This window comes from Schistocerca serialis, chromosome 11 (genome assembly GCF_023864345.2).
Source record: "Schistocerca serialis cubense isolate TAMUIC-IGC-003099 chromosome 11, iqSchSeri2.2, whole genome shotgun sequence".
NCBI classification, from domain to species: domain Eukaryota; kingdom Metazoa; phylum Arthropoda; class Insecta; order Orthoptera; family Acrididae; genus Schistocerca; species Schistocerca serialis.
Genome location: NC_064648.1, coordinates 59,960,622 through 59,979,072, shown reverse-complemented (window position 1 = coordinate 59,979,072; position 18,451 = coordinate 59,960,622). Strand labels below are relative to the sequence as shown.

At 38.3% G+C, this 18,451-nt stretch overlaps 1 protein-coding gene across 2 annotated transcripts in view; it reads left to right on the top strand.

Annotated features, from left to right (window-relative positions):
• LOC126427173 (uncharacterized) overlaps nt 1-18,451 on the top strand; it is a 161,515-nt gene that overhangs the window by 62,737 nt on the left and 80,327 nt on the right. The window lies entirely within an intron of this gene.

The following is an 18,451-nucleotide window of genomic DNA, read 5'->3' as shown; positions in this document are numbered from 1 at the left end:
CTTCAGTATTATCTTTAGACCCTTGGAATACAGCTCTGGCAGCAACAAGCGTATCGCTATCTGACCCCTTACAGCCTGCCGCATAGCCTCTTGTAGCTCTATTATTTTCCCTCATACTTACCAAACACTCCTCTATGGACTGCATCCATTTTTCATTACTACTTCCCTACCTAAGACTTCTGCCTCAATTTGTAGTTCCCTGTTGTTTTGATTAATATGTAATATTGCTACTTCTCTGCTTAAGATATCTGCATTTCTGTGCTTTTTCCCAGGTTTATGTGTGACTTCCAAACCAAATTCACATAGTCTTACTGCCCATCGTGTCAACCTACCGAAAGGATCCTATAACCCCAGCAAACATTTTAATGCCTTATTATCTCTTATTACTCTAAACTTTTTAGTGTACAGATAACATTAGATATATTTGATTCCTTAAATAAAGCTTAACATCTCTTTCTTTGTTGCAGAATAATTTCCTTCTGAGAATTTAATTGCATTGAAGTGTACGCAATTGGATTTTCTACACCTTTTGCCTCTTGTAACAACATACAGTCAAGTGCATTGTTTTATGCATTACATGATAAAACAGATTCTCTATTAAAATCGAGAATATCAATATTGGAATAGATGTTAAAGCTTCTTTTAGCTCCTTAGAAGCATACTGCCATTCTTCTGACCTCTCAAATTTAATACCCATTTTTAACAATCATTTCAAATGTGCAATATCTGCAAATTATTTTATGAACTAGCAGTAATAGTTTGTGCATCCCAAGAATGATTGCAACTCCTTTACAGATGCTAGTACAGGAAATTCATGTACAGGTTTAATTAATATTGGGTCTGTTCAAAATGGTTCAAATGGCTCTGAGCACTGTGGGACTTAACATCTGTGGTCATCAGTCCCCTAGAACTTAGAACTACTTAAACCTAACTAACCTAAGGACATCACACACATCCATGCCCGAGGCAGGATTCGAACCTGCGACCGTAGTAGTCGCGCGGTTCCGGACTGAGCGCCTGAACCGCTAGACCACCGCGGCCGGCTATTGGGTCTGTCTTAACCCCATCTTTACTTGTGATATGACCTAGGTATGCTATCTCTTCCATCACAAAATTACCCTTCTTCATACTCAGTGTTAATTTCATTGCTTTTGGCCTTTGGAATACTTAATCGCTATGTATGCTGTTCTATATGACTCCCATAGATGATTACGTCATCAAAATACACTAAGCATTGCAGTGGTTTCAAACCTCTAAGTACTCCATTCAGCAATCTCTGAAACCATTTCAGGTGCATTTTTTGATCTGAATGGCATACTTACAAATTTGGTAGGGTCCCCAGGGTGCCAGACATTGTTTGTGTCACTCCTATGGTGCAACCTCTGTCTCATGCTAACCACTCTTCAGATCCATTGTTGAAACATATTTGCATTGCCCTAAGCTATAGAAGGTTTCTGTGATGTTTGTCAAGAGGTAGGCATCCATTATTGTTTTCTCATATAGGTGCCTGTAATCAAAGAAATGCCTTTCTTTTTGTGTGTCACCTAGTGATTTTTTTGCATGGTGACTATTCCTCCCCCCCTCACCCCCATGGACTATTACTTTCTTCAGGTATTCCACCTTTCAGCTGTTGATCATTAAATTGCTCCAAAATTGGCTGCAAGTACTTAGGTATTCTGAAAATTGGCAGCAAGTAATAAGGTATTCGGTATCGTGATTCATTTCCCATTGGTATGTGGTGCTGTATAATATGTGTAGCTGGTAATGGTCGTTTTGGAAAAATAAATCCTTAAATTCCAGAAGCAATTTTTCATCCATTGCCTGCAGCTTCCTTCTAGATGCTTCATTTTTCCTTGTAATGCTGTTTCAATGGTGTCTCACAATTATCTATGGCTAACATCCCACATATACCATTATTCTTCCTCAAAGATGTCCATATTAATGATTAACAACCATTTTGTTAATCCAGTGTTGTATGTGCTATCAATAGAAGCAGATACCTTTTTTCAGTCTCAATATGTTTCATTCTTTTCTAATGGTTCTACCACGCACAAAATTCCTACCGGCAAGCTAGACTCAACACTGACTGAAAGTGATTTTCTAGTACTCTTACATACACAGTCATGTGAATCAAGCATTAGTGTGGTTGTTCATGGTTTAATTGGTTCATCTTTTGCTACAGACTCACCTCGTGACATCGCTACACTGGCAATGACTTCACCTAACTACAACCATTTCCACCTTATGTTTCCAAAGACTGATTATATTACAATGCTGATATAACAAATCTTGAAGTGTCGGCAGAAGTGCCAACACCGTGTTGTTTGAGGAAGCCGAAATGCACGCTATAAGCTCACGCAGGCTGGCGTGAGGTCTGAAACAGGATACGTAATGAATGCTATAAAGAAAAGTACGTAGCTTCTGGAAAACTTAACTTTAACCCATAATTGTAGAACATCGCTCTTGATGATACATGCACATGTAGTAAATATCAATTGAATATGGCGCCTTGCTAGGTCATAGCAATTGACTTAGCTGAAGGCTATGCTAACTATCTTCTTGGCAAATGAGTGTCTTCGTCAGTGTCTGTTGCTAGCTACGTCGGCTGTACAACTGGGACGAGTGCTAGTAAGTCTCTCTAGACCTGCCGTGTGGTGGCGCTCGGTCTGCTATCACTGACAGTGGTGACACGCGGGTCCGGCATATACTAATGGGCCGCGGCCGATTTAAAGGCTACCACCTAGCAAGTGTGGTGTCTGGTGGTGACACCACAAATCTAATTGCAGAATCATGTTATAGCCATCACTCATGTGTGGCATAATCTCTGCCCATTGCTTAAATTGAACTATATCCAGGCAAAAGTCTATGTCCATTGATCCTAATAGTGTGACATCTTCATCCCCAACTCCACATAATCTGTATGGTGGTGGATCCCATTGCTTATATTTCACCAGATCACCACTGGTGACTGAAACATGCACCCTTGTGTCCAGTAATATCATGCAACTCTTTCTTCCTACTATTCCTTTTATTGCACAATCCTCCTCTGCATATGGTTTCATAGCATCCAGTCTTACTGGAAAGGACCGGTCATGAACCTGAAGTTGCACTGATATTTGGCACCATATTCCGGCCTGGTTCAGTATTTCTAAAACTATTACTTCTTCTTACTTTATTCACATTACCCTGAGGCAGACAACAGTGCCTCCTTACATGCCTTGTTCTTCCACACCTGAAACATTATATATGAGCTGCAAATGCTGTCCATTTGCCCTGCATTACAGTCGGCAATTCGATCTCCTCAAACTCTATAGCTAATTGCACTATTGTGCGCAAATCTGTTGGACCCCTTTCCACACACATTTAGACATTTCTGGTACATCCATTAATTTTCCTTATCCTATCTGCAAACTGTTTCACACTTTCTGTATTTCCCTTAGTTATTACCTCAAATTGTTCCGTTTAGTGAAATGATAAGTCAGGGTGACCATGGATTTGTTCAGTTAATTTCATTAATCCAGCCCTCAGCCGTAGTACATAAGGAACTGCTAGGTGGAGGCATCCAGTTGCCTTTCCTGTGAAACTATAGATGTCCAGCATTGCCGACAGAGCAAGGAGAGGGCCAAGTGTGGTATCACTCGAATATTGCTGTCAGTGATGTCTCTGGCTGTGACTGTGGTGATAGCACATTAATACAGCTGATGATGGATTTGAACTTCCTCCAGCAAGGGGATCCCTCTTGATTCAGGGTGGACTGCCATGTCTTGTGGTGGAACAGTGGACCTCCCATACTGCATTCTTGGATCTTGCTCCAGGTGTCACAGTCTCATGGAGTAGGCTGTCATACTGCGACGAGAATCATTTAGTACACGAATGGCTGAGTACTTGCATGCTCCTGACTGTTCATGTAGGGCTTCAGGCACGTACTCTTAAACACTTCTCTGGTGACAAGTGAGGAAAGACTTCAGTCTTTCCACTAGCATTTTGCAGCATTGGCTGTTGCTATACCGTGCCCAGCTGGCTCTGCTTTGCAATGCAAGTTGGCTGTGTTTTGCTTCACGGTGTGTAACTCTCTCCCCAGCCTGTGACTGGCTCTGTTGCAACTCACTGCTCTAGTATATTTTTTGACTGAATATAGTCAATACGCTACAATGAAACCCAACATAAATTCACACCAAAGAGAACTGAAAATGACCCATAAAAGTGTGCCAGTGGATAAAACAGTTGTGGTGTGGAGTGAGAGATGACATTGTTGTTAAATCTTTCAAGGAGTGTGGCATAAGTACTGCTCTCAATGGCAGTGAAGAACATCTTACATATTAAGAGGACAAAGATGATGATGAACAAGAAGTATGATTTTCAGGGATTTTAAAGGTCAGTTTGGTTTTATAAACTAATAAGTTTTTTAGTCTGGATTTTCAGTCTAATAATAAAAATGGTAAAACTGTTAATTTAAAAAAAATTGTAAAAATTAATGTGCATCTTGTAATCCGTACATACAGTGTGTAAAATATGGTACTTGCAAGATAACAGCCTAGAAATTGATCCAGCTTGGAAATTATGACCATCATTCTAATATTTTGCATTTACAACCAGCTGAAAGTACAGCTTTTAACATGCACATGAACAAATTCTCTCGCTCTTCCCCAGTGGATCTGCATAATGCTGGAGCCACAAGTACTGTATTGTTGAGGGAGTAGAAGGTTTGTGAAATACTGTTTTTTGTCATTTATTTTATGTTTTATTCATTTTGTAAAAGTGTGTGGTCTCTAACTTGTAACTGGTGGCAGAAATCTACTTGCTTGGAACATTCTCATGTTGCAATTCACAGATGCTGTGTAATTGAATGAATGTGATGTTAAAGTAGTAGTATAGCACTATTTTGCTATTAACAGTGCCGTTGGATGTTAGTGTCCTTAGAATTTACAGCTGGCACTGTTAAAGTGAAGTTCATTTTGCGGGAGATGCACTATTCTTAATGTGATTGAGATGATTTAAAATGATGATCAAAAGTAATTCTGAATTTGGTTAGGTTATTCATTTAAATTCTGAGGTGTGTGTGTGTGTGTGTGTGTGTGTGTGTGTGTGTGTGTGTGTGTGTGTGTGTGTGTGTGTATTTCTTCAGAATATAGATACAATGATGCTGTTAAAATAATACACTACTCATTCTGAAAAGTAAACCACACAGAAGCAGTGGATTGTAGCATGCCACAATAAGACGGCTGCAAAACAGTGGAACTATAATTAGTGATTAGTGATTAGTGATGCATGTAGGCCCAGTACTGCTGTCTTTTGTGTGACAGGCAGGTGAGCATGATGCAGTGGGTCAAACACAGTTTCAGAAACAATGAAAAAAGCATGCCAAATCTAAGCGAATGCAAAATCTCCAAGACTTCTTTTACAGAAGCCTGAAATTGAGTGGACACTTTAGTGAGAGATGCTTATAGTTGTTTTCACAACAAAACTTCTTCTTGAAACCTGGCAGAAAATCCAGAGACTCTCATCATATGTGAAGTATGCTAGCAGCAAGACACAATCAATGTCTTATCTGCACAATAGTAACTGAAATATTATCAGTGTAAGTGTGCTAAAGCAGAGTTACTGAACACAGTGTCCCCAAAGCAGTGAAGCAACTTAAATCACTTAATAAAAGCAAGTCTTCTGGTCCTAACTGCATACCAATTACCATATTTACTCGAATCTAAGCCGCACTTTTTTTCCGGTTTTTGTAATCCAATAAACCGCCTGCGGGTTAGAATCGAGTGCAAAGTAAGTGGAAGTTCTGAAAAATGTTGGTAGGTGCCGCCACAACTAACTTCTGCCATCGAATATATGTAGCGCTACACTAGCATGCGTTGCAGGCACAAATACTGGCGCTAAAACCTCTGCGTCAGTAAATAAAAAAAAAATAAAAAAAAAGAGGTGGAAGACGAGCTTTTATCTCCATCCCAAGTTTCGACCATTGCACTTTCATACGTTATCCAATGAAGTAAATAAAAAATCCGTATTGTTCATCTTTGAATGTAGCAGCATTTCAATGTACTATGAAACTCTGACTGGCAAGACTGTTTGGGATGTGTGTGTCAATATGGCCAACTCTACGTTCTGAATTCTTTCTTACCTGTGAGAAGAGATGGTTGCTAATAGGAACTTTTATGAATTGTGATTCACATGCAGTATTCTCTTCATCATAAGAATAATATGAATAAAACATTCTGCCATGTATTCTTTCATGTTTGCTGCTATCTCATTTAAGTCCTGTCTGCCTAATAAACTACGAAACTAGAGTGAGACAACAGCAAACACTGAAGAATATACATACAGGTCATGTTTATATTTGTATTATTTTTATGCCTAATAGTGATACAATCAGAAATGAAGCACAGCAGTTGACTAGATTTTTAAATCTAAGATGACTCTAATTTCTTTGCAGAATGTAATGTACTAAAGAGGCATCTGCAAAGATTTTGAAACAGAGAAAAATTTTTGCTGAACTCTCATTCAGAACATCTTCTATCATACACAGTCTATTATTTGATTCTCGTTGATCATTATCAAAGAAAGCAGCAGTGTAAGTAACAACAAATAGCAGTCCCTTGCCATTGTTTCGCTAATGAGACGATTCCTCTCTTTTTTTATTGTAAGCGGCAGTAGCACGCACAAAAGCAAGCGATGCCGCGAGCGACGACAGGTCGTAAACACTCATCATCAGAATGCGACAAACAATGCATGACACAGTACAATAAAGTATTTTCAACTTAGAGTGACGTAAACACCTATAACAAAGAGAACAGCACTTGTCAGATAAAAGAAAAATAAGGAATCAATTCGAACTAGATGAAGCACGTGAAAAAGGAAGGGTACCCGTATAAATAAGGATGGAGCACCTGATGCATAGCAGTGGCTACCTGGTAAAACTTAACTGCTAAGCTTACAACTCGAACCAAACTACTGTAGCTGTATCATCATTCATTCGACCTAAATTGTGTCTCATATTACAATGGACCAACTTTGTTTCGATTTGGAGGTGGGATCTAAAACTTTTCTCTCCCGTTGAATTTCAAGTCTCAAATTTCAGGTATGGCTTAGATTTGGGAAAATTTTATTCCTTGATTTCGAGTCTCATTTTTCATGTGCGGCTTAGATTCGAGTAAATACGGTAGGTTCCTTTCAGGGCATGTTGATACAATATCTTCATACTTAACAATCATAAACAACTGCTCACTCAATGTAAGATCTGTACCCAACAACTGTAAAGCTACACAGTCACACCAATGCACAAAAAAAGGCAGTACGAGTAGTGCACTAAATTATAGGCCCATATCATTAACATTGATATGCAGCAGGATTTTGGAACATATATTGTGTTTGAACATAATGAATTACCTGAAAGAGAATGTCTATTGGAATACAGTCAATACGGATTTAGTAAATATTATTCTTGTGAAACACAACTAGCTCTTTACTCATAGAAAGTTTGAGTGGTATAGACAGAGTATTTCAAATTGATATTGTATTTTTGGATTTCCAGAAAGCATTTGACACGATACCTAACAAGCAGCTTGTAGTCAAATTGCATGTTTGTGGAATATCATATCTCGTATGTGACTGGATTTGCATTTCCTGTAATAGGAGTCACAGCTCATAGTATTTGACAGAAAGTCATCGAGTAAAACAGAAGTGATTGCTGGCATTCCCCAGGGTAGTGTTACAAGCCCTTCACTCTTCCTTATCTATGTCAGTAAAGTCATCAGAAGATCAAAACAAACTGCCAACCAATACAGAAAAGTTATCTGTATGGTGTGACAATGAGCATTTGACCCTAAATAGTGGAAAGTGTCAGGTCATCTACATGAGTGCACTAAAAAGAAACCATTAAACGTCAGTTACATGATAAATCACTCAAATCTGAAGGCTATAAATTCAACTAAGTACCTGGGAATTACAATTACAAACAAATTGGAAATAACAGATAGGAAATGCTGTGGGGAAGGTGAACCAAAGAGAGTGTTTTGTTGGCAGAAAACTGAGAAGATGCAACAGAGCTACTAAAGACACTGCCTACTATATGCTTGTCCTTCCTCTTTTGTGGTACGACTGTGCAATGTGGGATCGTTGGCAGGTGGGATTAATGGAGTACACTGAGAAAATTCAGAGAAGATCAACACATTTAATATTATCGAGAAATGGGGGAGAGAATGAGACTGACATGATACAGGATTTGGGGTGGACATTGTTAACACAAAGGCATTTTTTGTTGCAGCACTATCTTCTCATGAAACTTCAGTCACCAACTTTCTCCTCTGAATGCAAAAATATTTTATTGATACCAACCTTTATAGGGAGGAATTATCGTCATAATAAAATAAGGAAAATCAGAACTCGCACAGAAAGATGTGTTTATTTTTTCGACACACTGTTCAAGATTGGAATAATAGAGCATTATTGTGAAGGCAGCTTGATGAACCCGTTGCCATGCACTTAAGTGTGATTTGCAGAGTATCCATGTATGAGGTATGAGGGTAAGTCAATTATTATCCACAAAGTACTAAAAAATTTTATTGTAATAAAATAGGAAACTTACAAGAACAACAATTTTCAACATAGTCTCCTTGCGTTTCAGTGCACTTGGTCCATCATTGTACAAGCTTCCTGATGCTCTCATAAATGAAGGTTCTTGGTTGAGCTGCGAGCCATTAATGCATCACTTCTTTCACTGCTTCATCCAAGGCAAATTGATGGCCCCTTAATGCCTGTTACAGTGGACCAAACAAGTGATAGTCAGAAGGGGCAAGATTGGGACTTTATGGAGGATGATCCAGTACTTTCAAATTGGAGTTTCTGGAGCGTTTCAGCAATGTGGGCAGCAATATGTGCACGGGCATTGTCGTGCAACAACACAACACCTTTTGACAGCAATCCTCGGTGTTTGCTTCAAATTGCAGGCTTTAGCCTAGCAGTAAGCATCTCACTGTAATGTACACTGTTTATTGTTGGGCCCCTTCCCCATAATGTTCCAGTACTGGACCTTGTGTGTCCCAAAAAGCCATAAGGATCAGTTTTCTTGTGAACAGCTGGGTTTTGAACTTTTTCTTGCATAGTGAATTTGGATGTTTCCATTCAAGACTGTGCTGTTTACCACCCGGCTCATAATGATGGATCCATGTTTTGTCACCAGTAATGATCCTGTCTAAGTTGCCCCTTCGTTACCTATAGTGATCCAAAGTTTTTTTTGCAGATGTCCAAGCGCGTTTGTTTATGCAACTGTGTGGAATGTTTTGAGACCCTTCGTGCACAAACTTTATGTAATCCAAGTCTGTTGTGGATGGTTTCATAGGCAGAACTGTGACTAATTTGCAGAAGATGTGCCACTTCATCAGTAGTCAATCGTCTGTCTAAGAGAATCATTTCACATTAACACTCAATGGTTTCTTCATTTTGGCGGTAAATGGCCGTCTGGCTCCTTCATCGTACGTAACACTTGTGTGACCATTTCGGAATTTTTCAATCCATTTGTAGACTCTCTGTTGTGGCAAGACACTGTTCCCCTACTGTACTGAAAGTCTTCAATGAATTTTGCGCCCTGGTATGCCTTCTGACCACAAATAACGGATCACTGAATGTTTCTCTTCTTTGATGCAAATAGACAGAGGAGCAGCCATGATTAACAGCATGGCAGCGATAATGAAACTAACCTAGCAGCTTGAAAATTGCAAAGATATTACAACAAATAAACAAAACATGCGTTATCAGTGTAAAATGACAGTAATACCAAAATAAACAAAAATATAACTAAATTGCAGATAATAACTGACTTACTCTTGTAGATGTAGACTCAGTTGGTGCAGAGTTGTCTTACGAAATGGAAATGTTTAATCCAGTGCCACTATGCCTTGCCAGTTTTGCAGGGTGAAGTATTGCCATGTGAGTTTGTTGAAATGGCACAGTATCATTGGTATCCAGGAGGTAATATGTCGTTCTGCGACATTGCAGCTCAAACAGGACACACTGCTTCAACAGTGAGGCAGATGTGTAACCAGAGGTGATGGGTATTGGGGGACACAATGTGATCCTATCATGAGATGACAACCATCTTGTTGGCTTGACCATAAGGGACAGAACAGCTTTGAACACAGTGTTGGTGTGACTCTGGAGCCCTGCAAGGACACATCTTTGTTGACAGTTCAGCACTGTCTTTTTTGGGCAGGACTGGTGACATGCATGCCATTGCATTAGCTTCTATCGACCAGAACCCAGCAATGCTGCAGACTGCAATGAGAACATGTAAATGATGGCAGTGGTGTGGTGAGTGGCAAAACATATTAGTTGCAGAGGAGTCCTGCTTGAACTTTCTTGCCATGGTGGTTACATAAATGCTCAACTCTCCCTTGGTGAACACGATTGGGCAGACTGTATTGTTGAGCAGCACTGCAGACAAATGCCAAGTGTGATGGTTGGTGTGCCATTGCATGTAATGTGCAATCTCACCTTCTGTATCATGAGGGCAATATGAACAGCTAGCACTACAACTGGAAGGTTTTACAGCTCTAGGCACTGCCTCTCCTGCAGACTGTTCCAGTGGTTCAAATGGCTCTGAGCACTATGGGACTTAACATCTCAGGTGAAGACTCCCCTAGAACTTAGATCTACTTAAACCTAACTAACCTAAGGACATCACACACATCCATGCGTGAGGCAGGATTCGAACCTGCAACCGTAGTGGTCGCGCGGTTCCAGACTGGAGCACCTAGAACCATTCGGCCACAGCGGCTTGCGCAGACTGTTCCAAATGTCATATTTCAGCAGTACAATTTCCATCAGAATGTGACAAGGAATGTGCAAGTTTTCTTTGAAATACAATGGGTACTACTGCTCCCCTGGCCTGCCCATATGCCTAACATGTTGCCCATTAAACATGTCTGAAATATGGTCCGTCGACAACCTGTTCATTCAAGTCCTCCTGCAGCCACAGCTGATGATGATTTGTGGACACACCAACAAACCACAAGGCTGAGTGTTTCCCAGTGGCATATTCAGGCACTCTTTGATTCCATGCTCTGGCGTTTAGCAGTGTTGATTGGAGCACATGATAGTGCTACTCTGTACTGAATTTCCACAGTCACAGTGCATTTACAGGTCTGTAATGCTAATAATCTGTGTAGTGTGAGGTCCATAATCAGTGGAATAAATTTCGTTGTAGGGTTTCAATTTTTCCAAACAGTATTGCATTACATGTACATTCACACACATACTCGGCAAGCCACCACACAGTGTGCGGGTACCCTGTGCCATACGAACTGTGTATATGTCTTAGATTGATATATTATGTACTCATATTACTTTTCAAGAATAACATGTTCTGAAACAATATGTTGAGCAGATGCCGACATCCCCTCTCCTGTGCCCTTGGCTTTCACACGCCGCAAATAGGTCAGCTCTGGTTGACACTCCAGTGTACAGTACTTTGCACTCAGGCATCAGGCAGATGTGATGGGAAAGAGGAAGTGAAAAAATAACTGGTGGACACCCAATTTTAAAAGCTGTTCATTCAGAAGGTCTTAACTGCGTACTATCAGAATTACAGCCAAAATTTTCAAGTGGTATCCATTGCTTTGGCTGATACATTGCAAGTACGCTTTTCTCTTCTTAAAATAAGGGTCTGAATTGATAAAAATTCCTCCTCGGGTTCAAACCCCAGTGTGAACTAGTTGTAGTCTGTTGTTTGTTCTGACATTCAATTCACTGCTTTATTCTACAATATATTAAACAATACTGTGTTTGTAAATAAGAGGTTACAAAACTGTCCATCTCCAACATTAGCAGTATTTAGAATAAGCAAATACAAGGAAATGTTTCTATATACACAAGTGTCATATCAGTGAGATATAATTTTCTGCTCATTTACGTGGTGCTTCAAGTTATTATGTAGCGCATTTCAAGTTTGAATTACAGCTAATTTAAGTGGTCACACATCTTGATCACACTGCATAATACTTAATTTGTCAAAGTAATAGCTAAACACAAAGTCACTAAGGAAAAAGGTAACAGTGCAGTGTGCTTTGTTTTTTGGTATGTGCCATTGTGGAGTATATTTAGTTCTGGTCAAATTAATTGAGTAGTTTTAATCAAATTGTGGATACTCCAGATCCAGTTGAGTTCCAGACAAACTATATGTGTTTGCTGTACAGTTTGATGTATTGTTTATGGTTGTGGCATTGTTGGCTTAAGAAAAATATAATTTCTTGTTATTGCAGTCATTGCTTATAAAAATTATTGAATTAAAAACTGTAGAGTGCTACACGAAGTTGAGGTAAACAATTTGATATAACACTGTTATATTGAAAGTGATACAATGACAGTTGGCTGTGCATCTTGTTTTTGAGAGATAAGTCAGCATAATTATAATTTTTGATTTTTTGAACACTTCTTTTGTTGATGTTATTCACTTACTTTGGCAGCAGTCATCTTTTGTTTGTCACTGAGATGATGAGCATATTTAAATGTGTGAGAAAAGTTCCATTTGCTATCATAGCATTGACTTTGGAAAAGTCCTAAGATTCCTTGAAGATACTACTGCAAAAGCTGTATGAATATGGATTGAAATGCTGCCTCATAGTTGCTGTTGGCCTTTTCTCACTGGCAAGTATATTCAATGGATAGCAGGTTTTGGGCCTTCTTCTTGGCTTAGGACAATCAGAGTTCACCAGAGCAAAATATTAAATGCAATTCTGTGCATGTTACAAAATTAAGTGGAAAATATTCATTGTCAAGCAACCCTTTGCATCAGATACTGGATTCACATGACTATCTTACCTGTAGTATATGAAAGTTTGAATGATGAATTAATTTTCAGTTATCATATTTATTTGTCCAAATTAATTTCCAGCGCTCCTTACAAAGACTTGATACCATATTTTATGGACTATATGACACACTTTTTCCATCAAAAAACTGCCTTCAAAATTCAGTTCTATCTTACACTCGAAATTAATATAAATATGCCCAGTGTTTGATTTAAAATTCCCATTACTTATAAAAATGGCCAACTATTCAATGCCACAAGAAACTTCTCTGATCCTGGCTGCATTGGATTTAGCTGGCAGCAGCAGTGCACCGATGTGATGAACATGAGTTGCGGGGATTCAAATTCTTGCTAAAATTGTCTTCCTCCCGCCCTGCCATCACAAATCTAGAAAACTGTCTAGCCTACGGTGCATCAATGTGGTCTACAGTGCAGTGAACTTGAGCTGAAAGTGATTTGTGTTATCAGTAACAGTACAACTTCTTTTTTAGCAGCTAGTTCTGTAATGGAAAAAAATAAAAGGTATTCATATGATGCAGGCTATAGATTGAAAGTAATAGTATATGCAGAAGAACGTGGAAATAGAGGAGCTAAGTAGCATTTTGGCACTCCAGCAACAGAAAAAAAATTCACAATTGGTGGGCTTGTAAAAAACAGAGGAAATGATGTAACTAAAAATGCAAATAGATGACTAATGCAAAATGGCCACAACTAGATAATGATATATTGAAATGAATTCAAGGGCACCATAAAAATCACATTCGAATTAATACAAAACTGATTCAAATACATGGTTGTAAAATAGCTCTAAAGTGGTAATTAACAGATCTAAAGGGTGGAGTTGGTTGGCATCAAGATTTATGAACCATCGTAGACTTTACATGCAAACAAAAACCAAAATATCTCAGAGAATGCCACAAGAGTATGAAGAGAAAATACTGTCTTTACAGTGCCTTATTATTCAGTGTCAAAAGAAAGTTGGGATGGACAAGGCTGGTATGAAGTCAAGGATTAACAGTGTGGGAGAGAAAGAAAGGTGCTTTATTGAAGAAGAATACTCTTCCTGTGCTAGATCAGTTCATCAGTCATTTGTAAAATTTACCATGAAAGAGAAATTGAGACAGAGAAATACAGAGCTTTCAGTTATTCTGGGAGGACTTACTTCACAATTGCAACTTCTTGGTGTCTCAATAAATAAACTATTTAAAGTATATTTGAGAACAGATTGGAACAAATGAATGATGGGTGAAACCCGACATGAATTCATGCTGATGGAGCTTCAAAATGCCCTGCAATCAAAAATGTGTGTCAGTGTCTACAACAGTCATGGTCTAGAGTGAGGGAAGAGATAATTGTCAAACCTTCCAGGAAATGAGGCATAAGTAATGCTCTCGATGGCAGCAAATATCATCTTATGTATGAAGAGGACAATGGTGGTGGTGGTGGTGGTGGTGGTGGTGGTGGTGGTGGTGGTGGTGGTGGTGGTGGTGGGGAGGAGGAGGAGGAGGAGGAGGAGGAGGCAGTTTTCAGGAATTTTAAAGGTCAGTTCAGTTTCATAAACTAATAATGTTTTTAGTCTGGTTTTGCAATCCAATAATAGAAATGGTAAATATTTTTATATTGTTTGAAAATTAATGTGTCTTATAGTCCATAAAATATGGTAGTTCTTTTCTTTGAGTGAGTTTTGATTTGATCAGATGAGCTCACATCACACACTGTAGTTAAGGATTTCTGCTGCCATCCGGAGGGGCACCGGATTGCATAGAGCAATCTGCATGACAAAACAGTGGTTGTACTCTGACACTGTTGTTTATTATTTACTTTGTTCATCTCACCATGGGTAAATACAGTACTACTGCAGTAGCAGTCAAAAGTGTTTTGTAGAAAGCGTTAGTTACAATTACATCAAGATAAAAGTGTGCAATAGAAAAATAACTGCCAGTGGATAATTGAAAATTATGTAATTTGAATCCATTTACTATAAATCTACATATAATTTAAACAAAGTTACATTACATCTAAATAGAAATAACAATTCTGATGACTCAAAAGTGATTTGTAGGTCTTACATACATATAAAACTATATTGGAATCTCAAGAACAAATTGCCAAATCAGTGATTTGCTACATAGCCATAGCCTTCGATCACAGCTGCACAGCTAATTGGCGTTGAATCCACAAGCTATTGTTATGGGTCAACTGGGAGTTTCAACCACGTGTCCACTAAGGTACCAGCAAATTAATCCTTGTGTGAGTAGCTTCTATTGTGAACACTTTAATTCAGTGCATAGTAGAGGTGTTCAGTTCACTTTATATCCAGAATTTAATTCAGCGCATACTAGAGGTGTTCAGTTCAATTTATATCCAGGCTCTGGCTTAGGCACTCCAAAAGTTTGATATTTTGATCTGAAAAGGATTTTTTTTTTTTTTTTTTTTTTTTTTAGAGAGGGGTGCATTTTGCGTTATTGTCCTTCTGAAATGTCCAATTATGTGACATATTCCTCTCCACACATGGAACCATATTCTTTTCTGAAATGTCACTGTACAGGAAACAAGCAGTTTGGTCTTCTGTTTCGCCTAAAGGACCAACACCTTCCCTAGAAAAACACCTCCACCACCGTGCTTAATGATCTATACCTGATACCTCTTTGTCCTTGTAGCCTTTTGGTCAGCATATACACTGCACACCATCAGAAGAAAATATATTAAATGTACTGTTGTCACTCCATAAAACCTTAGGCCAATCTGTAGCATTCCAAGCTTGGTGTTTCTTTGTAAACTCTGTTGTGTCATTACTTTTTGAATTTATGAATGGGTTTATGTGACGGTCATCTAGATGTAAATCACATGCTGCTGAGTGAATTTTTATGGTAGACGCTTGTAAGTTTAGCTTCAGATGATCCCTACTTTTTTGAGCTGTTCCTCTTGAAACAGCAACTGATTGCTTACAAATCATTCTGTTCTTCCTCCTTGTTCTTTTTTGAGGATGACCCGAGCTTGGCTTATTAGCTACTGTTACTTCCTGTTTTTACCACTGACTGTGCACATTTGTTAGTTGTGATATGCCATAGACTCTAGCAGTGCTAGACATGCTACCTTCCAATCTTCAAAATGTGCAAAACAGCTTGTCTCACATCAAGCGAGTGTTCTGTTTTAGTATATCTCTAGTCGTCATTACAAGTAAACAAACGTTGAGTGAATGCCCAAGTAACAATAGTTAATGAATACTATACCATCAAGGCAAGTTACATAATACTTTTGAGCTAAAGGAATATTTACTTACCTTGTTATTGTACGACCTTGCTCGTTCACTAGATATGTAACTGCAGCAGCATGAAGCTTCTCATGGAGTGACAGTTATGTGCATTGCTCTATTTTGACTGTATGCCAGCAGTCCTGACAGCATAACTCCACAACTATAAAATACTTCTGAGCATTGCTGTAGCCCAGCATAACACTCTGGATACTTACTTTCCTACATATTTGCTTCTTTTAAATTGAGAGACTCTTGGTACTGCTTGCAGTCACTTTTTTGCAGTACATATATCGTCATTGTGCTTTACTCGGAAGCTATTACAAATGTGGAACTAAAATTTTCCATTCTCTAACATTACAGGCCAGTGAAGGTTTCACATTTACTTATGCTACTCCTTCATCTGTTCACTTTTCTTCCCCATCCTTCTGACGTCCAATTTCTACCTTGTATTTTTGGAAATGTTTTGTCTTGGGAGACTTCGTGACCTTTCATTTCTGTTTACACATTTAGTTTGGTCCTCAATTTCTTGCTTACTTACTCCACTTTCTTCTAGCTCTTTGGCACTTTCCTAACCCAGTGAGCTCTTTTAAGCTTTATTAATACTGCACAGTTTTTCTTGACAGTATGCTAGGACTGATTAGTATTCTTTGTGTAATGTTGTCTGCAGTTTTTTACTATTTGTTTTTGTAAGGTTTGTATTGTTTCTAAATTTATTTGGTTATATTGCTGTTCTGTTTCCTGATATCTTTATTTTTTCTGAATTTTTGCCACCTTTTATTGATCCTAAAATAAGTGTTTTTGGGGCAGATGTGCATTCTGGCAAAATGATTCCCTTAGAAGTTGGAAGCTTTGCAATTTTAGAGAATGAATTTTTATTATAAACATCTTTTGTTAAGTAAAATGCAAAATCCATCTTTCATAGTCTTGCTCTTGTGGCTTCTTTTCCCCACTAATGGCTGGGTGATTTCTTGTAGATACTTAAATTGCATTTTCCCCGATACTCCCATACTTTGTACCTGATTTGGATGTTGCAGCCTTGTTCTTAGTTATTACTGCTTGTTATCAGAGGAGATTTTTAGTCATGCTTTCCCTACTGTTTTTCTTTCTCTCTATTTTTGTGCTTCCTCTACACTGCCAATAGTGCTAAGTCACCTACAAAAGTTACTGTGAGCTTTGAGATTATCTGTTTTCCTGCCAAGTATTGCTCCACTTTTGATATTACAGTCTGACAACCTCTCCTGTTCAGTGATTTCTTTTTCAAGTATAGACTGAAACAAGAATGGATATAGTCCTTTGATTTGGGTAAAGTCTGTTCTTGTCTCAAATGGGGCTGAAAGTCTTTTAGGAGGACTTGTGTTGTCTTCTGTATTCCAGATTCTTTAAGAATTTTGAATAAAATTGGTCTTGCTTTATTGTAATAGTCTTTTTAAAATTTACAAATATATTCAATAGTATTTTGCTCTTTCACTTCTTTCTTATTAATTTGTTCTTCACAGGACATATCTTTCCTAAGCCATGCCTGATATCTCTTGTATTGTAGAATTTGGGCTGTTATGTAATTTTCTCCTCATGCTTTTCATGGCATTTTTTTTAATCATCTGAGAATATGGTTTATCTTAAATTCATTATCTTTTTGGAATTATGCTTATTGGCAGATGAGCCATCTGATACTCTCAAATCATGTTATTTTAGCAATGTGTATGTGTGTGTATGGGGGGGGGGGGGGAGAGGGGGGGGGAATGGGCAGAGGATTAGCTGCAAATAACTTTTCTAAAGTCTTTTTCTTACCAGTGTTTCCTTTTTTCTTACATCCATAGCCAGGCAGAAATTTATCCATGAAAACATTTTCTCCCTGGACTGTTATTCAATGTATTATCAAAACTGCTATTTTGGCAGTTTCTCAAGTGATAGCTCATTGTGGTGTCTGGCTGTTTCATAATTCCTTTTCAGACAACACTTTCCTTGTGTTAACCGTGTTTACAAATTCCATACTGATAATAAGACAGGGAGTCTTTGTCTTCTATATGCCTGCAAAATGACATAGCATTTCATGCAATAATATCTATAAAAGTCATGTCCTACTGCGCTTTTTAATTTATACTCCCCATGCATCAGGTATGACATTTAGTAACTTTGACTTCATAGTGAGGTGTCACTTGAGAATGGCATAACAGTCAAAACTCCAGTAGTGAATAAATACATTTAACAGCCATTTAGGCAGGAAATGTTTTAATCTCCATTGTCTACCAGTTTGAGGATTAAAATGTAATAAAATTTTTATATTTTATCTCTGGTACGTCATCAAATTCTTCTTAACATTGTTTTCAAAACTGTTTTACTTTGTCTCTGTTATTCTTGTTATCCTGGTTTATTGGTGTGTGGCCATTAATTTT